This window comes from Cyprinus carpio, chromosome A20 (assembly GCF_018340385.1).
Source record: "Cyprinus carpio isolate SPL01 chromosome A20, ASM1834038v1, whole genome shotgun sequence".
NCBI classification, from domain to species: Eukaryota; Metazoa; Chordata; class Actinopteri; order Cypriniformes; family Cyprinidae; genus Cyprinus; species Cyprinus carpio.
In genome coordinates this window covers 21,979,407-21,998,236 of record NC_056591.1, presented here as the reverse complement: position 1 = coordinate 21,998,236, position 18,830 = coordinate 21,979,407, and the positions used below count along the sequence as shown (strand labels likewise).

The 18,830-nt window shown below is 31.4% G+C and overlaps 1 long non-coding RNA gene across 1 annotated transcript; it reads right to left on the bottom strand.

Annotated features, from left to right (window-relative positions):
• Positions 1-1,448: 1,448 nt before the first annotated feature.
• On the bottom strand, positions 1,449-18,769 carry LOC109076141. The gene is made up of 4 exons (XR_006162797.1): positions 17,873-18,769; positions 9,064-9,223; positions 1,636-1,677; positions 1,449-1,536 (listed from the first exon to the last, which is right to left on the bottom strand). It is a non-coding gene; the product is annotated as an uncharacterized LOC109076141 (long non-coding RNA).
• Positions 18,770-18,830: the final 61 nt, after the last annotated feature.

Sequence of the window (18,830 nt, the reverse complement as noted above, 5' to 3'; positions counted from 1 at the left end):
CCTGTACTCCCCCACTCCCCCCCCTACTCGCGGCATCCCGCCTCCCCAAGTAAAACAACCTCAAAATACCCCCCTAAAATATAAACTCTACACTTACCCTGTCCAGAATCCCCCCCCCGAACTCTATCAGGTTCCCACGCTTCGTGAAACAAACAACTACAAGAAAATTAGGAATGGTCCTGAACTACCATTAAATCAGTTTCCGCCCACTACCCCTACTCCCTGGAAATAAATAAAACCTTTCACCTTGTTTCCCCCTGCGAACTCAAAACAGGACCTCTGATCTAAAAATAAAAAGTCCTCTTTCACTGGTCCCCTCTCCCCCCTCAAGCTAAACTAAAATATGTAATATTGAAATATTTTCAGTGCCCTACATATGCAACAGAAAAACTCAAGCTAAACTAAAATATGTAATATTGAAATATTGCCTTTGCAACTAAATAAAATAAATTTAATCTTAAGCAGTAAAATTACTAACTGGAAATAAAATAAAACATAAAAAGTCAATTAAGCTGAAAATATTAATATAAAAGCTATTAATACAATTAATAAAAAAGCTCTAAATCGACATACGATAAAAATTATCATCCAAGTCATACTCAGCACTAACAATCCTGAACCTGAAGCTGAACACTACATAAACCTCTAAAACTTAAAAAGTAAAATAAAGCCGAAAATATTAATATTATACTAACAGGAAATAAAATAAAACTTAAAAAGTAAAATAAAGCCGAAAATATTAATATTACTCTCTATAAAAATAAATAAAAAATAAATATTAAAACTAAAAACACTAAATAAAAAAAAAATAAAAAATAAAAATAAAAACAAAAACAAAAATATTAATATAAAAACAAAAAATATAAATATACTCATTAAATTAATCTGTTTCCTAACAAATTACCAACTATCCTAAAATAAAATACTGAAATAAAGCTGAAATAAAATAAAGCCGAAAATATTAATATTACTATAAAAGCTATTCATATAATTAATAAAAATTATAATACAAGTAATACTAAAATAAAATACTGAAATAAAGCTGAAATAAAATAAACTATAAATATTAGAAATTAATATAAATTAAATATGTTTATTAAAATTACTAACTGGAAATAAATAAAAACTAAAACTGAAATAAAAAATAAATATTAAGTTTTAAAAAATAATTTATTTTGTTTCAAGTACATTTTATTTCAAATTCCAAAGATGTGATGGTTTTAAGATTCAGTAAAGTATAATAACAACCCTGCACAACACAATATACACAAAAATATAAAAATTTATATATTTACTTACTTAATTAATTAATTAAATTCACGCAAAATAGCTGATATGATGACTGATATTATAAATCTAGTCTGATGTCATAAAACACAAAAAAAACACTAATAACTGATACATATAGCACTATGTGAATCTTTAACATGATATCATAAATAACTGTACCTTTGGTACTGTAGTCAATAATGCGGGTCATTCACCCAGAAAACACAGCGACTGCCCTCGTTCCCGGGTTTCAGCGCTGCTTTACTCCTACAATTCCCGGGTTTCAGCGCTGCTTTACCCCCACAAGCACAAACACAAACGATGAAACGTATCCATAACAAACACAATTACTCGTTAACATCATACCTGTGTGTTCACTCCAGTCCTGCTGCACAACAAACAACAGAGCTGTGACAGATGAGCATATATGAAAAACACAATGCTTCTGAAACACAGAACAATATTAATCAAGTATGCTAATTGTATCATATATCACTCACTAGAACGTTACATTTGATTTTTTTCTTGATTGATATATATGTTTTATATAATATATTTATTATATAGTTATTCTACTTGTGGACTGTATACAAGACATCATGGGAAAATGTATGGTGAGGGTAATATATATATATATATAGATATATATTATTATTATATTATATATATAATCATAACATACTTGACATACAAATGTTTCATAATTATAGTCTACTGTTAACATTATACAGAGACCACTTTATTAATTAATAAATATATATATACGTAATATATATAAATATATTATATATATATATATATTAATAACAACAATATTTTGTTACTTGAAATAAATAAAAAAAATGTTTGTTTAGTTTAATTTTAAGTACAAGTACCCATAACTAAAACTAAAAACCCTAGACATATAAATTAATATATAGCTATATATAAGCTAACTTGCACAAAATAATTTTAGGACCAAGGTTACTTGAAATAAAAAAAAATCTTAATAACAACATGTTGTTACTTGAAATAAAAAAAAATCTAAAAAAAAACTATATAGCTTGTTTTTAACATATAGTTTGTTTAGTTTAATTTTAAGTACTATTATAACTAAAACTAAAATAAAAAATAAAAAATCAATACAAACCTAATTATACATATTAAAAATAATAATAAAAAAATACAGAAACACATAACAAAATTAATAAAACTTTAACTAAAACTAAAGTGAAAAATAAAAATAAAAAATTAAAACGTTAATAAAAATATATAAATTGTGAAAAACTAATTTTCATAGATAAACTATGTATACTACAATATATAAAAATATAATATAATATTTTCATGTTATTCTCAAACACAGTTTTAGTTCATCAACTGGTAAAACAAAACAAGTATTTCCATTAACTCTTGCACAAATGCCCAGAACAGAAACGGATCAATTTTAACCCATTTGTGTGTTTTAACCCATGAACCTGTAAAGTGCACTGACAGCAAATTTGCTCAGTTTAGTTTGTGACCCGCTGTGACCCCGAGAGAAAACAGCTCCGTGGCCCGGGGCGAGGTCATATTTGGAGAAATGTGTCCCATCAGCACAAGGAAGCGTCTTCAAACAGGTAAAGGTTAACCGCTGCGATGACTATCTGTGTGTTCGTTACATCGAGAGGTTCATGTATTTGATGTTAGCCTTTGATCTGCGCACAAGAACAGACTGTTCTCTGGCTTTCATCACAGCGTTAAGACACTAGAGTGACGCTTCTCAACTAGTTATGGACTCATGGTCATGAGTTTATCTGCCAACCAGAGGCTGAGATTGTAGTTTGGTTCAAATCCTTCAGGGATTTTTCAACGAAACAGATGATATGTGTGTTTTTGTGTGTATGGTGGTAAAATTATAGTCTTAATACATATTTGCACATCAATTCTTCTATTTAAAAAAAAAAAAAAAAAAAAAAAAATCAAATATATCGGATAATTCAGATTAAAACTAAAAGATATTAACAGGATAAATTATTTAAAGGTAAATTTTTATTATCTTTGCTTATATTTCATTTCAAGACTAGAAAAAAATATATAATTTTTTAAGAAAGAAAATTAATTTTCTCATGATATTCACCCTCGCAATCCAGGAAAAAACTCATATTGTACGCTATAATATTTTACATAACCATTTTGTTATTTGAAATGAATTTTAACTAAAATAAAATAACTGAAATAAAATGAAGTATAAAAAAATTTAAATTTTATTCAGCTACCTGCCAAGGCAACATTTTTTATTTTTCAAGTACTAAAATAACTAAAAAGTTTAAAATGTGTAAGACCTATTTAGACATTTAAAGATAATAATAATAAAAATGAAAATATATATATATATTTATAAAAAAATTCTAATGTTGTATGTATACTGTAATATTTTATATACAAATGTAATATATTATATCATGAACGAAAAAGTTGTTACCTGAAATAAACTAAATGTTAACTGAAAAAAAAAATTAAATAAAAAAAAAAAAAAAACATTAAACTTCATTTTGGCTTGCTGCCAAGGCTTCAATTTTATATACTTCAATTTTCAGCACTAAAATAACACACACACACACACACCATCACACACAACACACACACCACAACACACACCACACACAATCACACACACACACACCACACACACAACACCACACAACACAACACACACAATAAAATAATGAAATCTAATTCAAATTATGAAAATTTATATATATATAGACAATAAAAAAAAGAAAAAAAAAAAAAAAAAAACAAAAACTACAAAAAAAATAAAAAAAAAAAAAAAAAAAAACAAAAAATATAAAAAATGAAATCTAATTCAAATTATGAAAAAAAAAACTACAATATTATATTATTGATACTGTAAATATACATCATGACATCAGGGTTATTATAGTTAACTAAAAATAAAATAATTTAAAAAAAAATCTGTAAATTGAAATAAAATACTAGATTAGATGGATGGATGTAAAGATAGATAGACAGATATTCATTTACAGTAAACAGAATGTAATTGTAACAGTAAAATAGGTAAATAAAATCGTTCAATTAAATCAAATAAATAAAACACAAATATCTACTTAAAATAATCAAGATTAATTATTTAAAATGTAAAGTATATTTGTAAAAAATAATTGTGAATCAAGGGATCAGGGTTATTATAGTTAACTAAAAATACTTTACTGAGTTACTTTGTTACTCAAATAAAATAAATGTTTAATAGTAAAATTAAAATAAATAAATACATAAATTAATTAATTAATTTTCAGCTAGTTGCCAAGGCCTCATTTCTCATTTTTATTTAGTTGCATTTTAAGTACAAAAATAACAAAAAACCAATAAAATAGAAATTAATAAAGCTATATACTATAGAATAAAATTATATATATGTTAAAATAATAATACTAAATACTTGTTATAATGAATACAAAATTAAAAACCTAATCAAAATGACAAAAACAAACAATTAAAATTAAAGTAAAAACAGAAAATTTATTTCAAATATTTAAAATATTAATGAAAACTATAATATAATAATAAATGTTAAAAAAAAATGAAACAAAAAAGATAAATAAAAAATAAATATAAAAAAAATATATAATATATAATATGATAATATATAAATAAATAAATTTGATGTTGTATAATGATAAATTATTGAAAATGTAAAGTATATTTGTTAAAAAAATGCAAATATGTATCATGGCATATTAAAGTTAACTATAATAAATACGTACTAGATATTAAAAATCATAGGACAATAGTGTATGATTTTAAGAATCAGTCACTAAAAACCCATATTGATAAACCATTAGACTAAATATTGGGAGAAAAACACCCTCCACAGTGTCTAAATATATAAAACACTGCTGAATATATCCAAATATTCTCTCAATCCTCACGAGAGCCCCATCTCTGAAGTGTTCATGTAGAAGAGAGCGGTTTCCAGCAGCTGAAACTGAAACACTATAGAAACACAGACTATTTACGGCAACAAAACCCTGAGTTCAGTTATAACACAGTATTTCTTTTCACCTTCAAGCTAAATAGTTATTAAAGAAGCTCAGAAACACACAGCTCTATATGTCAGAGATTCACACATCAAACACATCTCACAACTGCAATAGAATTACTTTAATAACTAAAACGAGGGCGAAGGATCAGATGTCAGAGATTCACACATCACACAGATCTTTCAATTGTTTTGGATTGCTTTGCATTTCTGCAAGAGAATTACTGTAATAATTAATAACACTTGGGATCGTGTTTATGATGGGATTGCATTTTTACTCTAAAATACATAATTAATGTAATTGCTACCTGAAGTATTATTTCATAGAAAATGTGTCACAAGAGTAGAAGTTAATATCTAAAAACAGACAAAATACAGCCTCATATTTGAGTTATTTTTCAATAAAAATGAACTAAATTAGTTTGCAAAATCTTCTGTGGAGCTGCTTAACAGCGAAAACTAATTTTGCTTCACATTTGATTAATTAAACATAAAATCAACTCTACTTTACAATATAATCTAATAAAAAAATACAATAAATTCCACAGAAATAAATACTATAAAGTTCAATTGAGCTGGAAATCCATAAATTTGCTTATGTTTTGCATTTTTGGAGGAAAATTAATAAACTGTTTGAGATTGTGTTTATTATAGCAATGCATTTTTTCTTCAAAAATCTATAAATAATTTAATTGCTATCTGAACTATTATTTTATACAAAATGGAATTCAACAGAAAAATGTATGTTGTTAATAAATGTTAATAAAACATTAATTAATTAGTTTTCAGCTAGTTGACAAGGCCTCATTTCTTGCTTTTATTTACTTGTATTTTAAGTACTAAAATAACTAAAACCAATAAAGTAGAAATGAATAAAATTATATAGGCATGTTATAATAAATAATTGCTATAATAAATAGAAACCTAATACAAATGACAAAAACAAACAACAACTAAAATAAACTGAAAACTTAAATTTTTAATTATGATTTGATTATGTTTTGCAGTTTTGGAAGAAAATTAATAAACTATTTGAGATTGTGTTTATTATGTCATTCAACAGTAAAATTGAAATGTTATGTTAGTAAAAGTTAACTAGTAAAATTAAAATAACTCTAAACAAATTTAAAAAAACAAATAAAATAGAAATGAATAAAATTATACAGACATGTTAAAATAATAATAAAAAATTATATAAAAAAACAAAAAAAGTTCTAACCATGCACCCGATGTATAGAATAACATTATATAAAAAATTATAGAGAAAATAAAAAAACAAAAAAATAAAAACTAAACAACATGACAAAAGAGACGTGATTTGTTGAAAAGTATGGTCGTTTGTCAATCTGGAGTGGAAGTCGAAAATTAATTACTAACCTATTTGAGGGGACTGTTTGATTTTCTTTTTTTCAGGCGCACATGGTATTTGTTTCCCCATCTATAAAATTCGCCCCCTGGCAAATGAAGATTTCAGTAAATAAAATGATCATCTTCGGCAGTAGCAAAAAACTAAGTTAAAAATAAAAAAAAAAAATAAATAATTAATTTTTTCACAAAAAAGGACACCAGACCTCCGCCGATTGTTCACAAATATGTAATTCTAACGACTTGGGGGTCTGTAGTTTTATTTATTTATATTTTTTCAATAAACAATGAACTAAATAGTTTACAGATTCTGGAAATTGAATTTTACTTATTCAATAAAATTGGATGATTTTTAACAAATGAGCTGTTAGTTTGCTTATTAAATCGATGAATCTGCTTATAAAAAAAAAAACGATTGAAGTGTTACCCAAGCGCATCCGTCGGCATGCTTCGGAGGGGCAAAAACGCGACACCACCACAAATGTAAGCCTACCACGTCACGTCTAGAGTTAAAAAAGAAACCAAAATCATAAGCAAACGGGAATCATTGTTAAACAGAGCCATTTATCCTCAAATCATTGTTTGAAACACCCACCGCAGCCGACCGTTGGATGGTTAATGAATCCTGCGCTTCTCCATGAGCTGTGTCATTACTCACAGACTACTTCAAGCCCTCACTCACAAAGAAAACATATCCCCTCGCCTACCAGCCAAATCACGACGGTGCAAAGCAGACACGTGAGGTCGCGTCATCGACAAAAGAGCATTGATAAATTGATCATCCGTAGCATCCTTGCCCTGGTAGGCGACCTGGACCCCTTGTGGGCCGCAAGGTAATATGCGAGTAATATAACTGAAAAATCAGTGGTGTCTTGGTGTCGAGAGAGCAGACCGACACGAAGACGAGCCGTTGGGATCCACCCTTCCGATCGTGACTCAAATCATCAGTCTGAGGAGAGACTCTCCCTTCATCGTGATCATTGAACAGAAACATGTCCTCGTTTGCCTTCCCCGTGCTAATAATAGCGCCGCTCTTCAAAGTTAGCAGAGGACTCGCATTTACATTCATTCCAGGATAAACTCTCCTGTGTGAGGCTGAACGCGAGCAGACCAGAAAACTAAAGACTAAACCTGCAGGCCTCTGAGAAAAAAATCTACACTGATCACAATTCTGATATTAATCTCATTCATTTTAACAGATGTGATGATATACATTCAGTACTGTTCGAAAGTTTGGGGTCTGCATGAAATAAATTATGTTTTTATTCATTGAAGACGCATTAAATTGATCAAAAGTGACAGTAAAGACATTTATACAGTAGATTTCTGTTTCAAATAAATGCTGTTCTTTTGGACTTTCTGTTCATCTGTGAATCCTGAAAAAATAAAATGCATCACAGTTTCCACAAAAATAACAGTTTTCAACATTGATAATAATCAGAAATGTGTCTCGAGCAGCGAATCGGCATATCAGAATGATTTCTGAAGATCATGTGACACTGAAAACTGGAGTAGGCCTAATGATGATGAAAATTCAGCTGCACATCACAGAAATAAATTACAGTTTAATAGATATTCACATGGAGAACAGTTATTTTACATTACAAAACTATTTCACAATTTTTACTGTATTTTTGATCAAATTTCAGATTTTCTTTTATTTTTGTTCGTCACCTGCTTCCAGTGATTTACCTGCTTCTCAAATGACACACATGGTTTAAAGAAACTGAAAGGAAAAACAAGAACATTTGATATGATACTTAAGAAACACTTTTTTAAACTGAGGTTCAATTAAGAATTTCAAAAAAAAAAAATTGATTTGTCAGGCTGTAATATTTTGTCTAATATATTTAATCATATTACATGGCTCAATGCAATGATGCAACACAGAAACGATGGTGAAACTCATGATTCCTGGCGAATAATGAAGGCAAATGACACGAAGATATATTCTCATTATCAGGAATAGATGAACGCGCTCCTCTCACACGTTCATTTAGTTTGTTAGCGTAAGCAGAGACAAGCGTTCACAGATGCACAGTGTCTGAACATGCAAATCCCTTCAGAGACGCTGATATAATCTGTGTTTCATGGACATCTGGACGCGCTCGCTTTAAACGTCAGATATTACTCAAAGCACCATTAGGTGAAGTTTTTGCGCAAGCACAAGCATAAACTACTTTAAAACATTTCTGTGCAAGTGACGAAAATCGAGGCCGCTCAGATGTGCTGCGCTTCCCGCATAAATAAATAAAGCCCCATCTGATGTCTATCTAATAATTCCAAACCCCATTTTTATTCGGTTAAGCATAAATATGACACACTGGCGTCCGAAGAGCTAAACGAGGACAACTTTGAAGTTTTGGAAGTTAAATATGGTGTCCCAAATGAATCAAAATGCTAGTTACCCTGCGTGGATCTCAAGGTGCTTTCAAGCCCTCGCTGGACGTCAGAGATCAGCAGTGATGCAGATGCAGTGCGCGAGTGGACAGCTGTATATGCAGGTGAACACTAACGAGATTTATAATACTTGAGAGCAGCGATCTGTTAGTGTTGGCCATATTTGTTCTGCAGACAGAGAAAAATATAAACACATTTACACTTTAAAAAGCCTTTAAAATAAGACTTGTGGTATATAATTAGGGTTGGACAATATAGCAAAAAAATTAAATTATTATTTAAAAAATTTGTCACAGTAAAAAATCACCTTTTAAAAATTTTCAAGGATAAATGAATATATATATATTCTCAAATTTAAAAAAAGTGATTTTTTTTACTGTGAAAAAAAATGGTACTTAAAAGTATATATATATATATATATATCTATATATATAATATATATATATATATATATATATATATATATATATATAATATTTAAATGTTTTATGTATATCAAATATGAAAATGATATAAAAAACACAATCTTCCTACAAAAACATTTGGTGGTTGCAACAACAAAGCAAGTTATTTAAATAACAAAAAACAATAAAACTGTGAAAGTCGTGAGACATGAGTCCAAGTAACTTACTGTCTTTATAAGCTATACTTTTTTGCATTATTGCCAATTTACACAACATTCCCTAATAATAATGTTAGCAAAGATATTGCGATAATATCGCTAATATTGCCCAGGCCTATATAATATAATGAAAAATTTGAAACATATTTTTTGCTTACACAAAATTATTTTGTGGACTTTGGTAAAACAAATAAAAAATAAATATAATATAATATAATATAATATAATATAATATAATATAATATAATATAATATAATATAATATAATATAATATAATATATGGCTACAAAATAATAATATTATGAATAATAATAATCATTATTATTACTAACACTACTAAATTAAAATAAACATTACTTAATAAAAAACAAACATTGGAATATAATAATAATATAATTTGTTTTAAACATTACAACTGTAAAATTAAATATTAATATTTATGGTTGTCTTAATTTCTTCATTTTTATACATTAAACCATCAAGCTTGATGGAAAAACATAGGGAGTGCATCAGTTTCAGATTCACCCATCAATTAATCTCATGTAAAAACAAACTGTTTGTAAGACTCTTCTGCGTTGGTCAATTGTGTTATTATGGATTATAGACTCGTATTTTGACTGGAAACAATGATTTGGAGATAAAAGCGTCTTAATGCTGGATGTGTTTCATCTTTTGTCTTCTCCAGATTTTAACTGATGGACTGGAGTGCTGTGGATTACTTGTGGATTATTGTGATGTTTTTATCAGCTGTTTGGACTCTCATTCTGACGGCACCCATTCACTTGCAGTGAGCAAGTGATGCAATACTACATTTCTCCAAACCTGATGAAGAAACAAACTCATTTACATCTCAGAAGACCTGAGGGTGAGCACATGTTCAGCAAATGTTCATTTTTGGCACAGCACACTGGCGGAAGTGAACTGTGACCGTTGGCATAACGTTTACATATTTGCATGCTTTCACTCACACTTATAACTGTGTACGTTATGCATTTGGAGAGCGGCTCGCATTCTGTGCATGCAGTGTTTCGGTGTCAAAACCAAAGAGCTTCAAACTTCAATCACACTGTAAAACTGGCATCTTTTCTCCACCGATGTCACCGATGATGCAAACATGCTTTCAGGATGAACAATGCAATGTAAAAAATGAGCGAAACCAATGGGAAGCATGAAAACAGCCCAAGTGCATTTCTGCATGATGAAAAGCACGTGAGCTCTGAGCAAAATCCAGGTCAAGAGGGGTAAACACAAAGCAACTCTGTGCGCTCTTTGTTTCATTGACCTCCTGGAATGTTCTCTCTTCAGCCGGTTTTAAAACGATGCTCGCTTTGCTCCAGTTTTTACATTTCCAGTGCTTTAGATGCTCAGATTCAACCATCTGATGTTCTTTCTTCATTCAGAAAGCGCTCGACGTGATCAAACTCTGAATAAGGAGCGGTTTCGCCACAACATACACACACCATGTTCACTCTTTACATTTACAATTTCCAATGCACAAGCAAGCCTGACCTGAACAGACCCCGTCTCCACCTCTCTCCACCCGCTTCTCTTTGTTTTGTCAACAGACCGTTTCGCCAGCAATTAAATGCGAGTGTTTTCAAAGAAAGAGCAACTATTTCAGCTCATTAACGAAGAAACGCAAAAGAATAATGCACGGATTTCAGTTCCTCGAATGCCTCCCTGTTGTTTTATACAGTCGCAGTAAAAAACGGGCCGCATGGGAGATATTACTGTGAAAGTACTTAGAGCGAGTCAAGATCTGACGGTCATGCAATTTGTCTTGCATTGTTACTAACTCCATCGTTTAAAGTAACAGCAGGCAATAATTATTAGTATTTTTTTTATGAAAACTATTAACTTTTATGCCAGTCTGGTCGAAGATTCATGATGCGTCATGCCTTCGGCTATGCTGAAATGCTTTCTTTCAGAGTGACAGAATAGTTTTCTTTTACACATACTATATATATATATATATATGTTCTTTAAAACTAATGGTTTGCTTAACTTTTCTTAACTTAAGGGCTTTTGTGTCTGTAAATGTGACTCGGGTTCCTCAGTGAACATCTGTGTGAGTTTTTTATACCCATTTTCTGATCCAGCAGGTGAAAACGGTGCATCTGATCACTTAGAAAGGCAACAACACACATGATTTGAGGAGGAATTTGGGAGGAAAACAAATCTAATTTGTAAAAATTGGTAAATAAAAAGCAGTTGCTGTTGCCATAATAAAATAAATAAATGAATATAAATAAAATAAAATGAATATATATATATATATATATATATAATATATATATATATATATATATAATAATTATGTTTATATATATATATATATATATATATATATATATATAGTATATATATATATTATATTAACATTATTATTATTATTATTATTATTATTATTTTGTGTTGTTGCCAATAATAATAATAATAAATAATGTTATTACTACTACTAATAATATTTATTACTATTCTTTTTATTCTTATTACTAAATAAAATATAAACATTTATAAATAAAAACAAGAAATATTACTATTGTATGACTAATAATAGAACACTTGATGGACTAATATTTTATATAATAATATAATAATAATAATAAAATAATATAGTAGTTAAAATAAGTAATAATAATAAAATTTAAAATAATAATAATTATTATTCAAAAAATTATTATTAATTATTATTATTATTGCTACTTAAAATATAAAAATTACTAAATAAAACAAAATAAAAAATATTGATATTGTATTACTACTACCACTAATAATTATTCTTAATAATAATAGTCTTCATCATAATCATCATTATTACTTCTACTATTAAATGAAAATATAAAAAATTGCAAATGAAAAAATAAGAAATATTACAACTATATTATTTTACTGTAGGAAAATAATATATCAATGCAAATTTTACTGTACATTACAATTGTTTGTTATTCAATTTCTTATTAATGTTAGATCTTGGTAATTTCATATTTGTAAACGTTAAACTATCAAAGTTTTATTTTGAGAATAACTGCAGGGAGTATTTAAGGCTTGACTTTTGATGAAAAGTGCTTCTCATTACAAGTTTGTAAACACGATTGGCACGTTACGCTCCCAAATGCACGTTAAAGTGACTCTTTACAATTTGATAGCCACATGCCGTATTGCAATTTTAGTTTTATTTCAATGAATCTGAAAGCTGAACTTTAATACACAGCTGAAGAGATTTCATCACACTATGAGAAATGAGTCATTCGCTTTTTAGTTTCCTTCAAAATTTCCCATGGGTTTTTCAGAATGGTACTTTTTCGATGAGTAAGGTTTGTGATTAGCATCACAGCTCTACACTGTTGAAAAACCAAAGCTGTTTTTTAATTGTACTGAGCTTGACAACCTGATACATGCAGCAACTAACGTCCTAAAACACATTTGAGGCCAGACTGCGTGTAATTTATACTGCAGACATGAAAGTGTCTTCCAGTAATGTTCACCGCAGACTTTCTTTTACTCATAAAACACAAACCGCTATTCTAAAAACCTAGGAAATTCCCAAAAGACTGGTGCATTATAGGCCCATTTGCAAAAGAAGTCGATTTCAAGATTGAGCAGCTCAATGCTTCCCAAAACCGGGTTTAAACGAACAATGGCACGAGAATTTATTGCTTATTTATTAATGAATATTTATGCACATGGAAGCTCTCAGAAAACCTGAAACCGGATCCTGTTTAGAAACTGAAACGAAGCAAAAACAAGCATGATGAGGTGAAGATATAAAAACCCACATGAACACAATGCACTCCAGACGCGTTCGAGAGCTACAGACGTCAAGCGCCGCGTGAACTATTTGTCACGTTAAACAATCCTGTCCTTTAACAAATAATTTTCCCGCACATGTGGAAGTAATACGCTCTGTGGGCAAAGTTCACACCGCATGAGGTTTCGTCCCTGCATGTATGTTACAGCTAAATTCACGATCAATCCTTTTGATTTATTAGATCTTCTAGAGGTCACAGAGCCCTATTTACACAACTTATGTAAGCTGATATCTATATATACAGCAGTGCAAACATTAATACAGCATGCTGGATGTGTTCCAGATGTCCTCAAACAGCACCACATCATAAAAACCTGTATTTCCAGATACTTCTGCCTGAAACCCGGAGGCTTTTACAATCCTAATTACATCCACTTGATGGTGTTGATAACAAAACAAACCAAGCCAATTACTTCAAGTAACACTGCACTTCAATTATACAATACATACTAGACTTGTACTTGAAAAATTCCAGCGCTGCTTTAAGACCTAAATATTCCCAAAGCGATGGAGAGCAGTTCATGCAATTCCTGAAAAGAAAAGCTTGCTGCGGTTGCGCCCTCTTTAACATTTAGTTATGCATCGCATGAATCTTTTATTTAAAGCGCTCGGTGCATTTATAAGTCCAACCCGAGACCTCAAAACATTTGTGCAACAGAAAAACCTAGAAAGGATCATGTGACACTGAAGACTGGAGTAATGATGCTGAAAATCCAGCTTTGATCACAGGAATAAATTACAGTTTCTAATTTATTCACATAGAAAACAGTGATTTTAAATTGTAATAATATTTACATTTTTTTTTTACAGTATTTTTGATCATTTACGCATTTTAAAAATGCATTCAAGGTGCAGTATACATTTTCATTCACACTTATTTTCATTACATGTTCATTGTGAGCATGCATTCCAAAAAGCAACTACATATTTTCTAGTGCACGGGCCTTTTGAGTCACAAATACTACGAAATGTGAATTACTTGAAACCGGGGTGATTACAGTTAACTAAAACTAAAATCAGAAAAAGAAAAGCTATTTAAAATGAACATTAACTGAAAAAAAACTTCATTAAAAATGGAAATAAACATAAATTCTATTTAACTACTAAATATATATACTAAATACTAGTGTGTGTATATATACAAGTAATGTTTATTCCAAGTAATGATATATATATATATTAAAAAAACAACTAATTACTGAAACAGAAAATATAATGCAAAAAAAAACAGACACAGACTAGTTTTAAATTTTTATTTGTTTTTTTATGTTTTTTTATTTGTAAATGATTTTTTATTTCAGTTTTAGTTTGTTATTTTAGTATATCAAGTTAAACTAAATGAAAATGAGAAATGTAAGTTGTTGGGGTTTTTTAAAGTTTATTCCAAGTATCAAAAAATGGTTTATGGTTTTACTACAAGCCTGATTAAAAACAACTAAAAAAAAACTACTGCTGCTTTTTAAGACAAAAAATTTATAAAAAAAAAAATCTGATAGTTGTGCTGAATTTTTACGTTTTCTCAACAATTCCTTTTTTACAGTCTATATGTTTATTAGATGGTTAATGGTTAACATATTCACAAACCTTACAGACCAAATACAAAGTGATGATTGTAACTTTTTCTTGTCTTACATCTTACAAGAACGGAGTAATTACAGGCCTGCCGGATATTTATTACTATCATTATTTCAGCTCATATTTACTGCTGGAACAAGAATCAAACCTGATATTTTTACATCCAAGCGTCTTCTTTCTAGGTCTGCGCTTTCGCAGAAGTGCTAAATCCTCAATGAAGACAAGTACTTGAAAGCTTCATCTACAGAATCTAGGGTTAAGTCGCGTGCAGAAAAAACATAAATTTAAGAGGCTTAAAAGTGGCAGTGGAGCTCCCTAATACCAGCCTGAACCTTAAAACACGCTGCTATCCTCGAGGCCATCGTAAATCAGTCTTGGAAACACAGGGAGAACATCATAAAAATACATCATGAAAATGGCTAATGTTGATGCTTTGACATGCGTGAATGTGAAACACGCCACCCAGAGCTGCGATCTATCAACAACGTGTCCTGACTCTGGAACTGTTTGCAGAATAAAAAAAAGTTGATAGGGCTTTTAACAAGATTTCATCCGAAGCCTCTGGTGAGGTTCTGGATTTCTATCCCGCAAATTAATGACACCAGTGTCAATAAATCAAGAATGCACACCAGCAGAATACAACTGTTTGTAAGGCAACACAAACAAAGCCACGAGACGGCACACATGGTTATATTTAACAGCTCTGATGCACGTCAGTCTAGATATTAATCCTAAACGTGTTGAAATACTTTCTGTCGGCTGATTACACCTCGCTAATAAAATGCGTATAATTTTTGGGTGTGTGAATGAGCCCAGTCACACGTGCAACTTTAAGACCCAAAACATGCTACATGAAACTCTTTCATGCTTGGATTTGCATGATGTCCTGTTCTGATATGCATCAGCGTGCCATTCATAATGCAAAGAATGTACATGCACATGCAATGCATTGACTGAGCTTGTGTGTGTGTGTTTGCATACTATTTTGTTTCAGGCCTAAGGGATGCATGCATTAAAACAGTGTGCATTAAAAAGTGCATTAACTCCTAAAATGCTGCAAATGCATTAATTCATCAGATTGATCAAACATTTTAAAACCGGCATTGATTCAACCCATCTAACAAAAATATGTTCTGAGAATGTTCCCTGTTAGCTGGGTTAGGGTTAGGGTTAGGGTTAGGGTTAGGGTTAGGGTTAGGGTTAAGGTTAGGGTTAGGGTTAGGGTTAGTTTGCATTGTGCATCAAAAACAAGTCAGAATGTGGCACATGTGCAAAGCCCCTTAGAAGTGAACTGCTGGACACACGTTGCTCTGGGTTTAAATTCACTCCCATCTCCAAAGACAATCACATGCATTTCCCAGAAGTTGCCATCATCATCATCCATCTCGCTGGTCAAATCTTGAACATCACCCAGCATAAGTGTTATTTCTTTAATCTGAATCACAAGAGCTACAGTATCAAAGCTAATAGCAACATTTTTTGTTTCTGAATATGAAATATGCAAACAACTACCAAGATGCATTCTCCACAAAGCAGTGAAATACAACCAGCACAGAGGAGCAAAGAGCATCTGCGGCGCAGCGCTGGCAAAACATGCGCTCCATCCCTAGAAAGAGGGAGCAGAGTCGTAAAATGCTGGGAAGCTCTGGGAAATCAGTCAAAAAGAAAGATGCAATTAAAGGTCCCGCTGTGATCTTGGCATCCAGCCATACTGGGCCTGCTCTTGTGAAAGCATTGGGAAAGCAAGGCCCCATAAATCTCAATGGATGACACAGGGTACAAAACAATAAATATTTTTCACAACAAAGTGTGTCCTGGAAAGTCTGTGAGGGCATGCATGCCAAATCTATATGCGTGGAAGCCAAAATGGCATGGAAATATGCTGCTTGTGCATACTTCTACAGATTTGGGGCTTTTCCAAGACCTGTCGGGATATTTTCCACAACAAGACTTTTACAGCACAATTTACTGCGCAGTATTTCCCTTTGCGTTCACATTTTACAATGGGGTTACCTCTGACCTACTTAAGCATGACATGAGAAGCACAGTAAGACTGAACAAGGTTCATTTCCAAACTTTTCATATTCGTACACATTGACCATGCTGGGCTGAGCTGAGTTATCTTTGCTCAGAATTGATCTCTGCTCAAGAAATGCTGTTAGAATGTACATTTTATCAGAATTTTGCTTTGTTTTTTTTCTATTCGATTCACGATGCGTATTGTTTCAAAGCAGCTTTACAGAAAATTAATGTTTCTTTGTTTCAATTAAGTGTAATCAGAGGTGTACTGTCCATATTACAGAAATGTACAGCTCTAAGATTATGCAAATCATGCGGTCTGCTTATTAATTTAAGAAGAAACAATTAATATGTTAAAGCAATGATAACATGTTGTGTTCCTAAGGATTACAAAATAAGGAAAATTACAATTCCAAAAAATAAAAAAATAAATAAGCATTGCTTAAAAATAAAATAACATTCTCTAACCAGTTCATCTGGAGCACAAATGCTGTAAGCTCAGCATTAAGTTCTAACCCTAACATTAAGTTTAAGGTTAAGTATGAATTTGCACCATTTATCCATCTATTCTTTAAAATCAATCTCTTTAGCGAGCAATTAGCTTATCTTAATTAAATCTGAATGGAAATCCCAGATCTCTGATTCGCTGCAATGACAGCTTTTCTAATTCCGGGAAAGAGACGGTCAGATTTCTCAGATCCTCAATTCTGTGATTTCTCTCGTAATCCGGTCATTTTGTAATTCCTAACTTTAAGATGATGAAAGAGCTACTCAAGACGTGTGACTGACACAGAAAACACAGCTGGCAAACACTTTGAAGAAAGATTATAACTGGCTTTTCTTGTTCGAAAGAGGCCCTTCGACTGCGACAGCACAACAAGATTTTACAGATGAGTTTTTGCTGCATTTTTCTCCAGCCCCAAAGCCTTTCAAATGTTGTAAATCGTCCTATAAATACTGTGGTGGATTTTGGCAGACTCCGGCCTGGGATCTGTCTTTTAAAGCAGTTACACCCCTGAAACCTCTTAATAGATGACCGTCTGACCTTACATAACCCGATTTGCACCGCGCTGCAGCGGCGCTCTACCTCGTTCTGCGGTGCGGGGTGAATTTAGGTCGCTCTGTGTCAAAATAAAAACGCCGCTTGGTTCCTAGCGCCAGCTCTTTGATATTACGTAATCAACCTTGAGTGAGGACAGCTTCACAGCCTCCGGTGGAGCAGAAACCCTGTTGAGAATGGATCAGATCAGAGCGCGGGAGGATCCTCAGCCAGAACGCTGCATAAGAAAGAAAAGGCAACTGCACAAAAGGAAAAAAAGCCCTGACGGGAGAGTATAATGTTTGCAAGGCTCTGTCCTAGATTGCACTCTGGCGCCGCAGGAGTTCAGAATCTCGCTGAAATCGTCAGTCATCACAGGAAGTGCCGCGGCAGTCACGATGCTCTCCTTTGAGAAACGAGTTAGAGTTGAGTTAGACTACTTACTTGGCAATAATGCTAAAAAAATGATTTACAGAGCACTGAAATTATGCATTTTGCCAGTCAATTTTTGGTGTTTTTTTGCTATAAGAGCATCACAGTTAGTATTATTGTGATCTGAACAAACACTCACAGACACGAGACACATCCAGAGACAACCCCCCACAGTACCCTAGCAACTGCTTAGCAACACACTAAAAACACCTAAACATTAGGGGAGTAACAGTACATGTATTCGTCATGAACAGTCATGATTCATGCAGTCAGACG